Below are 9,570 nucleotides of genomic sequence, written 5' to 3' on the forward strand. Positions count from 1 at the left end.
CCGGCCCCCTACCAGACTCTACCCTGTGGAAACCCGTCTCTCCCTACAAGTTCTCACAGGTGAGGGCCGGTAGGGCGAGGTGAGGGCCTCCAGGAACTAGTGGTGGGAGTTCATGTTGGTAAGTTAAGAGTTACCCTCATATTGCGCACTTGGCGGATGTGGTCAGTTATCCGTCTCCCCGGGCACGGGCTACTCAGACCCGTGCCACCTCTTGGGTGGATTAATCTTCATCAGTCAGATGAATGGTCTCCCTCGCCTAGACGATCAGTTCCCACTGGCCATAATATGCAAGAGTGACGTTGATGCGGCGATGCTCCTGGTGCTGTGGCCAATGAGTAGGATCCAAAACCTGCACCGACATAAACCTTGTGACGTCATAGTGACGTCACTCACCTCGTCCCCCCACCATATTTAACTGAGTTTACGCGACGAGGACAGGAAGCTGGCGGCTTGTCGAACGTCCCCGTATTTACCTTGTCACTTGCAGCCTGACGTATTAATCACAGCCTGGCTGATCAACCTAACCGAGGACCCAGGAGAACATCACCGCTCTGGTCGACGACCGGGCCGCGGGGACGCTAAGCCCCGGAAGCACCTCAAGGTAGGTATAGTTTTTAACATAGCGGGTATAATTAACAACAGGTGAGGATTGCAGGACTCTGCACGAGGTCCTGGGTAAACTGCAGGTCTGGTCGACAAGATGGCTGCTCGATTTCAACCTAAGTAAATGTAATGTAATGAAAGTGGGAGAAGCAGCGAGGAGACCACACGGCCAGCGAGGGGAAGGGGTGGGGGGGGAGGGGCAGCTTCAGAAACGGAAATGGAAAACGATCTAGAAGTGGATGTAGAGTGAAGCGTGTCTGTCTCTGGTGGTATATATTAAGAGTCACACGAGCACAACAAACCCACAGCCCCGCTCCTGTGCCAGATAAGTCCAATACGGGCTCACCATAGCCCGTGCTGCTTGGAACTTTTTGTTCCTAGACGCTGAATCTTAAACAACAACAACGAACAGAACATGCAGCACTGGCATACTTCCGCATACATCTTAGGCATGTGAAAAGGGAGCCATTCAGCGCACAGTACACTACGTCTGACCCTCCTTAAAGGCACGAGTGTGGCGGACAGGGAGCCATTCAGCGCACAGTACACTACGTCTGACCTTCCTTAAAGGCACGAGTGTGGCGGACAGGGAGCCATTCAGCGCACAGTACACTACGTCTGACCTTCCCTAAAGGCACGAGTGTGGCGGACAGGGAGCCATTCAGCGCACAGTACACTACGTCTGACCTTCCCTAAAGGCACGAGTGTGGCGGACAGGGAGCCATTCAGCGCACAGTACACTACGTCTGACCTTCCTTAAAGGCACGAGTGTGGCGGACAGGGAGCCATTCAGCGCACAGTACACTACGTCTGACCTTCCCTAAAGGCACGAGTGTGGCGGACACGATTGTGTGGAGTAAGAAACTGAGCGAGGTGTACCCACCTGGCTCCTCAGGTGTGGTACGTCCACATGTCAACTCCCCATATGTGTATGTTTCAAGAGAGAAGCAGCAGGTTGTGGAGGCTCTTTTACAAGGGGAAATAGGTGGTTACCTTGAGGTGCTTCCGGGGCTTAGCGTGCCCGCGGCCCGGTCGTCGACCAGGCCTCCTGGTTGCCGGACTGATCAACCAGGCTGTTGGACGCGGCTGCTCGCAGCCTGACGTATGAGTCACAGCCTGGTTGATCAGGTATCCTTTGGAGGTGCTTATCCAGTTCTCTAATGAACACTGTGAGGGGTCGGCCAGTTATGCCCCTTATGTGTAGTGGAAGCGTGTTGAACAGTCTCGGCCCAAGGTGATGTAAAGCTCTCCCCTCTAGATAATCCAACACGGAACAAGAAGATGGATGAATACCTAGTCTACAGGTACAGTCACGGGTATCCACTAGAGTGGGCCTATGAATTAGACGGGGTACACAGAGCACGAAGATTGACCAAGAATGGTAAGCCTACTGATCAAATAATCATAGTCTGGAAAAAGCCTGACCCGCCACCTGACAAGTATTGGTTTGGTGGGTTGTATGCGCGCCCCAGCACGTTCAGGGTGTGGGAGTCGAACCCTGTGGAGTGTTACGAGTGCTGTGGCAGTGGCCACATAGCTAAGTACTGCCGGTGCCCCACACCCAAGTGTGCTCTCTGTTCCGGTCCTTATGCACTGAAGGACTGTCAGTATAAGAAGACCAGAGACCAAAGAAAGCAGGAACAGGAGCAACAGAACACTGCAACAGAAGCAGGGCAACATCCTGAATCTGTGGCTCCGTCTAAACCGCCGCTGAAGTGTTTCAGATGTGGTACGGAAGGAGTCACCATCTGGCACTCAGACTGTACCAATCGGCCAGCCTCCCTTGGCACAAGGAGGCAAGTGCCCGAGACACAACAAGTGCCTACTGATGCCGGCTCTAGTACTGTTGACCCATCCCATAACGGTGACAGTACCAGCAACGCCCCTGACAACACACAACAGCCTGAGACAACAGTTAAAGGACAGTTGGCAGCCTTGCAAGCACGGGTAGCAGAACTGGCTGAAATTATACAGACGCTACGTCACGCTCCTTCACAAGAGATACAGCAGACTCCACACTGCTGTGTCACAGCCGTGGCCCACGCTGGTAAAGGTTCCTGCGGTGGTGGTGACGGCGGCGGCGGCAGCGGCGGCGGCGGCAGCGGCGGCGGCAGCAGCGGCGGCGGCAGCAGCGGCGGCGGCAGCGGCGACAGCAGAGGCGGCAGCAAAGAGGAGAACAGAGGCGGTGTTCAACAACAGAGGCGGTGGCAGCGACGCCGTCAGTCAACTCAGGGATGACAGCAGTGTTAGTGACACAGAAACATTAACTGGAAAAGGAAGTCGATCTGCATCAGCATATTTTAAAATGATTATTGACCTTAACGAACGCGCTCAAGCCAAGTACAAGAATGAAAAAGATAATACTCTGAGTGACAGTAATTATGCCATACGACTTACAGAGAACCGTGTTTCTGGGTCCGCTTCCGGCTCTGACGAATCTCATTTGTCAAATCAGATTTGAATTGTAGAATTTCGCAACATAAATACTCTGTAAGACATGGCCAATTGTCTAATGCTTTGTTTGTTCATCTGTCAGAAGATGCTCACAAAATTGATTGGGAGATGGCTTCTTCAATAACGAACTGTAAAAGCACCTATAACCGAAACATAATTGAATCTGCTTTGATACAGACTACAAAAGAAAGTAATTTGAACATTAGTAGTGGTTTATATAACTTAGATCCATTTTTGATGGAGCAATTAAAGGGCGATTTGAGTAGGATCATTGGAACAAATTTGTCTCACTAATTCATTGTAAATATTTATTATCTTATGCTATTGTAATCCATGTGTGGGCCTGTTGGTGGGTATGGATAGGAGCTGCATCGTATGGGCCAATAGGCCTTCAGCATTTTTTGTGCGGCTCATATTTGTGTCAACGTAATTCCCATTCATTTGTTATTGTACCTCACCTCACTCCACTATTCTCTCCTGTCTATATATGTCCAATACTTGCCCTGTAAAATCACTCCTTCTGAAGATGTATTAATATACGAAAGTACTTAAGGAAATTCCTGTTTCAATTTTCCTCCGTGGTCTGACACTGTCATATATATATAAACATATAAACTGTAATCTCTCATGAACCCTGAAGGATTCGAACCCGGTCGCCAGGGTTCCATGTCCTGGCATTACAGTACAATAACCACTCAGCCAGCGATTGTCGAAAGTGTTGAAAAGTTGGAATTTCATCTTCCAAATGGTACCTTGTATCTGGCCTCCGGCTCCCTACACCTATCATAATTACTTTACACTTGCTCGGGTTAAACTCTAAACGCCATTTGTTGGACAATTCCTTCAGTTTGAGTGTGCGTGTACTCACCAAGTTGTGCTTGCGTGGGTTGAGCTATGGCTCTTTGGTCCTTCCTCTCAACTGTCAATCAACTGGTGTACAGATTCCTGAGGGTGTGTGTGTGTGCGGGATTACTGTGTGTGTGTGTGGGATTACTATGTGTGTGTGTGGGATTACTGTGTGTGTGGGGGATTACTGTGCGTGTGTGCACGTGCGCGCCCATGTGGTCTATATTTCCCGGGCTATACATAGTGATGAGAGCGCTTTATATTAAGGAGTAACAAGGCCTTATACTGAAACAAGTTAGCCTTCACTACTCACCCCGAACCTTAACACCCACACTTGTCAAGGTCGCTTCCGCTTCACCCACCTGCCTCACTCTTCACTCACCTGCCTCACTCTTCTTTAATACAATCCCCGCACTCTCACCTTTACTAACAATATTCTAACGCTGGTGATGGCACAGTTCGTCCGTACATATCCGTCAGTAACAAGTACTGAGGAAATATGCGTTTTGTCAGGCCATGATTGCGTGTGGCGGGGGAGAGAGGGAGGGAGGGTGGGGGTTAAGAGGGTGGTGTGGGGGGCGGGGGAGGGGAACGTGTATGGGGGGATGGAGGGGTATGGTGGGGGTGTAAGGGGGGAGGGGTCAGGCACGCGAGATGAGTGCATGAGGATCAGGTTTTTCCTTGTCTTGTGTCTAGCTGCACCTTCTGCCCGATACACGCACACACACACGCCTCGAACCAGTGTTGCGTGTGTGTGTGTGTGTGTGCGTGTGCGTCTGCGTGTGTGTGTGTGTGTGTGTGTGTGTGTGTGTGTGTGTGTGTGTGATGTAGCATGTGTGTGGGTGTGATGTAGCGTGTGTGTGTGTGTGTGTGTGTGTGTGTGTGTGTGTGTGTGTGTGTGTGTGTGTGTGTGTGTGTGTGTGTGTGTGTGTGTGTGTGTGTGTGTGTTGCGCGCGTGTGTGTGTGTGTGTGTGTGTGTTGCGCGCGTGTGTGTGTGTGTGTGTGTGTGTGTGTGTGTGTGTGTGTGTGTGTGTGTGTTGCGCGCGTGTGTGTGTGTGTGTGTGTGTGTGTGTGTGTGTGTGTGTGTGTGTGTGTGTGTGTGTGTGTGTGTGTGTGTGTGTGTGTGTGTGTGTGTGTTCCTGGCGCACACCTTGCGTTCGTCTATAAGGTCACTGTCTTATTGCCTCAGTTTAAGAAGTGGTATTTACCGTCAGTCCTCTTGCACTCAACTTGTATATATAACATTTACAAGAAATATATAAAAGAGAAGTAATGCCATTTTTTTGGGCCCGGGTAAATGGTACATACTTTCTATTTTATATTCCTTAAAAAATGTTTTTGTTCTAAACGGATTAGTTCCAAAACGGACCAGTACACAGTACCAGGCGAGGAGGAGGAGTCGCACCGAGACACATACTAACAGTATCATCACGTATCATGTATCACAATTCCTAAAGACTAAGACTTTAACTTACGTGTGGAGACGAAGCCTGGTCCTCAGCCTGGCCGCTCACATCTGGCCAAATATAAAGGAAAATATTACATTATATTCGGGCTAGTGTGCGAGAAGCATCACAACATTGTATAGTTTTATATATGTATATCTATGTATAGTTTTTCATAGAGTATTTCATATATACCCCATGAAAAACTAGCTATATTAAATTAAATGCATGTGCATACCGAAGCGAGAGGCTACTTATATTTTCTACAATAATGATAATTACAAAATTCACGAACTGAATCACACATGCTGGTGACGGCCTAGAGGCAGGCGCATTAGGCTACCCCTCCCTGCCAACACGAATTAGAACCACACAAAACAATTATTCATGCATAGGCGCGGCCTCATATGGGCCTATAGGCCGTCTGTGGCTTCCTCTTTTCTTTCATTCTGCTGCATCAACATCGTTCTTATATGCACCGGTGTTCATATTAAAGATATTAAGTCAACAGTACCGCAATAAGTCTTAAACCCGGTTTGCCTTTTGATGTGAGGCTTCACCTGACATTCCAGCCCTAAGCCATATGTTTCCGCAACAACCTTGCTTCATTTCCGTCCTGTATCCATGCTTATCACCTTCATGGGCACTCGATCAGGCCTTCATAATCAAGGCAAAGGCAATAAGGCAGAATAAGTTAACGATCAAGCGATTGTTGGATCACCAGCTACCAGTACCCTTGTGTGACGGACCTCGGCGCCATCTATGATCGAGGTTCCGAGTTAAAACACTTGACCCTCCTATTAATAATGTTTCCCATCTTCTAGCAAGGATGCTAGTAGAGCGCTGGAAGACTTCCCCTTTAGAGCGAGCTAGCCACACGGCTAGTGGAGCACGCTCAAACTTATTGTTTGAGCGTGCTAGCAAGAGGGCTAGTGGGGGCGCTTGAAGACGTCACCGTAGACGAATGTTAGTGTGAGGGCTAGTGATGCGCTGAAAGACCTCCGTCAGGAGTGTATTTAGCGGCAGTTGTAAAAAATATTAAAGGATATTTGTTATGCTCCATTTTATTTCTTAACTTAAACATTATAGTACATTTCCACCGAGGTTAGGGATCACTAAACTTGAGACGGTTCTGAGAGATTAAACATTATTCGTACCGCAGCGACCCGTACAAGAGCACCACGACGCTGTGTAAACATTGTCTCACTGGACCAGTCCCGGTATTTCGGAATCGTGAACATTTCCGAAATGTCCCGTTTTCCTGGTAGCCCGTCCTCCCAAACAAGGACTCAAGAGTCCATTCCGCTAAACCCCCTGTTTATGAACGAAAAAATTTTACACAAGACTCACAACTGATGACGTTCGAACACTTCCGGAACAAGTGCTTCACTGACGAATTTTGTTCGAACCACAACACTATAAATGCTTCACCCACGTACTACAAATACAAATAATCGCCAACAGAACCTAAACACCTAACCTAACCTATGCCTATATATGCACAATATACTAATATATTACAGTAATAATTTATATTTGAGGAAAAATCCCGTTTTGAATGAACGGCACGTAAAACTTTATGAATGCGTCCGTGGGGTCGACCTCTGGATGGAATCGACCTTCGAGGACGGGTTGCATTGCGAGAATTATAAATGACGACACTGAGGCCCCCAGACTACCACCGGGTTACCCCCGCCAACACTGTTGATCTCCCCGTGAACCCCCGCCAACAACCTTCATATAATGATTGAATAATTACCAAGATGAATTACATTAAAGTCTATTGGAAGATATGTGATGCTCAGCAATCATGGAGAGCACCACCGCCTGTCCCTCTCACCACAACCACAAGACCCTCTCACTTTCAACACACCACCAGTACCTGCCCCTTCTCACCACCACCACCATACCAGCAACCGGTTCCCGAAAAATGTTTCCTATAAGGCCTGACATTCTTCCTGTATATGAATCCAAAGTTGACACGCTAATTGTAAGTGACTCCTTGTCATCCTTGACTGCCCTCAGCTCCCTAAGGCATAACTGTGACGTGCTTATCTCTGAAGCTAGACACAGACATAATGAAATAATCAATGATGGAGCCAGAGTTTGTCTTCCGTGGATTCCTTCCCATATTGGTCTCCGAATGCATGATAGAACTGATGAGTTGGCCAAGACTTTTGCTCGTGAAGAGGGAATTGATTACCAACTTGGACTGCCTTTGAGCAGCCTGGTTGATACCTGGTTGATACCTGGTTGATGGGGTTCTGGGAGTTCTTCTACTCCCCAAGCCCGGCCCGAGGCCAGGCTCGACTTGTGAGAGTTTGGTCCACCAGGCTGTTGCTTGGAGCGGCCCGCATGGCCACGTACCCACCACAGCCCGGCTGATCCGGAACTTCTCTTAGAAAACCGTCCAGTTTTCTCTTGAAGATGTCCACGGTTGTTCCGGCAATATTTCTTATGCTCGCTGGGAGGACGTTGAACAACCGCGGACCCCTGATGTTTATAGCCTGAGGGCAGCAATATCCCAGGAACATCAACTAAATTTCGGAGACTTGAGGCAAAGTGAAATTCACACCAGTTACTCCATCTATTAATATTCTATTATGCAGGAAGAACCGCACGTCTATGGATCATCCAATAATGTTAGCAGACTTCTAGATGTTACCATTGCTAGGCTTAGGCTCGGCTACAAGTACCTCAGGGAGTTTGTAACATCTGCTGATGTAGATTTGACTAAATGTAAACTCTGTCAGCAGAACTATTCACGTGAGTTGTGATGGTACAGGCAGAGTAAAGAATGAGTGTCAGAGAGAGATGTGAAATGCATGAAGTTAATAAACTGCATGATTGTGGAAAGCAAGCTAAGATGGATTGGTCATGTTAGATGAAGATAGACTGGTGATGAGAGTGAAGTCGAGTGAACTTGAGGGTAGGAGGATAGGAAACCTGGGATAGGGTGGGCAGGCATGGCAAGTGAGTGTGAAGCAGCAAGGGGTGAGTGTTTGGCACTCACACTCACACATATCATGAATGGACGGAGTTTGATGGTGTTCAACAGATGTATTGTCACTACACTACATCCTCTCACTACTCTCTAAAGCCGCTGCCGCACCTGCCCCAAAACAGTGGAAAACGAATTGTTGATAATATATGTATTTACCCGAGGGGCCACTATTTCTAGCGGCCTCGACGGGGACAACGGAGCCGGAGGCTTGTCAAAGGTTCTGCTCCTCCATTGTGTGTAATATCCGTATGCTCCTGAAGGGGTTGCAATGCTAGGTAGCCAGCAACGGGCAGATTGCATCGCCATGAACAGTAATGACCGTTGCCTCGTGAAACATTTACTCCTTTTACGAAATGACGGCTGACGGCAAGCTGTCAGATGTGCTTAGACTCCTGCTTGACACGCAGGGTGGAACACACCTGTTGCTTGACACGCAGGGTGGAACACACCTGTTGCTTGACACGCAAGGCTGAACACACACCTGTTGCTTCACACGCAAGGCTGAACACACACCTGTTGCTTCACACGCAAGGCTGAACACACACCTGTTGCTTCACACGCAGGGTGGAACACACACCTGTTGCCTGACACGGTCTCAGCCAGTGGTGTCCGCTTTAAAGGTCAGTACACTTGCGTTACACAGACAAGGTCAAGATGTTACATAGTCTCAAGGTGTTGTACAGCTCTGAGTACCTGCCTCTCCGTACACCTTACCGTGAGTGTGCCTGAGGTACTCCGGTACACTGTGTACCGGAGTACACAGTCTACCGGAGGAGTGTACAGTCTACAGGATCCCTGGACTCCCAACAAGGGGTGTAAACAGGACCGCGTGATGACCACGACTCATCACAAACACCCTATATACCCGTGCACCTCCGAAACCTCTACATCTTTCCCCCCCCCCCCCCCGATCATGGTGGCTGAGTTCGTAGCTATTGACTAGTTTATGAGCTTTGAAACGCTAATAGCAGCTAAACGAGTGGTTTGATACAAGCAAACTAAGGCGGCATGTGATTGATGAGAGATGTAGCGACTTCGTAAGTGGAGGCGTAAATCCTGGCCGTGGTGGAGAGTGCTATAATGGCTCCCATATTGTGTGTGTGTGGGGGGGGGGGGCACACACAAGCATACGCACGCTAAATATGTCCTCTAGAATGTCACACTCTGTGTGGCGGCGAGTCATTCTACTTAGTAACGTGCCACTATTTAATAGTGAGT

The 9,570-nt window shown here is 48.6% G+C and overlaps 1 protein-coding gene across 1 annotated transcript in view; it reads right to left on the reverse strand.

Annotated features, from left to right (window-relative positions):
* Window positions 1-9,570, reverse strand: part of LOC123760290 (sodium-coupled monocarboxylate transporter 1) — a 107,943-nt gene that overhangs the window by 69,418 nt on the left and 28,955 nt on the right. The window contains exon 2 of the mRNA XM_045745831.2: window positions 5,379-5,419. The gene's annotated coding sequence lies outside the window, so the exon portion shown is untranslated. The remainder of the gene's footprint in view (window positions 1-5,378; window positions 5,420-9,570) is intronic.

Source organism: Procambarus clarkii, chromosome 39 (genome assembly GCF_040958095.1).
Source record: "Procambarus clarkii isolate CNS0578487 chromosome 39, FALCON_Pclarkii_2.0, whole genome shotgun sequence".
Classification (NCBI taxonomy): Eukaryota; Metazoa; Arthropoda; class Malacostraca; order Decapoda; family Cambaridae; genus Procambarus; species Procambarus clarkii.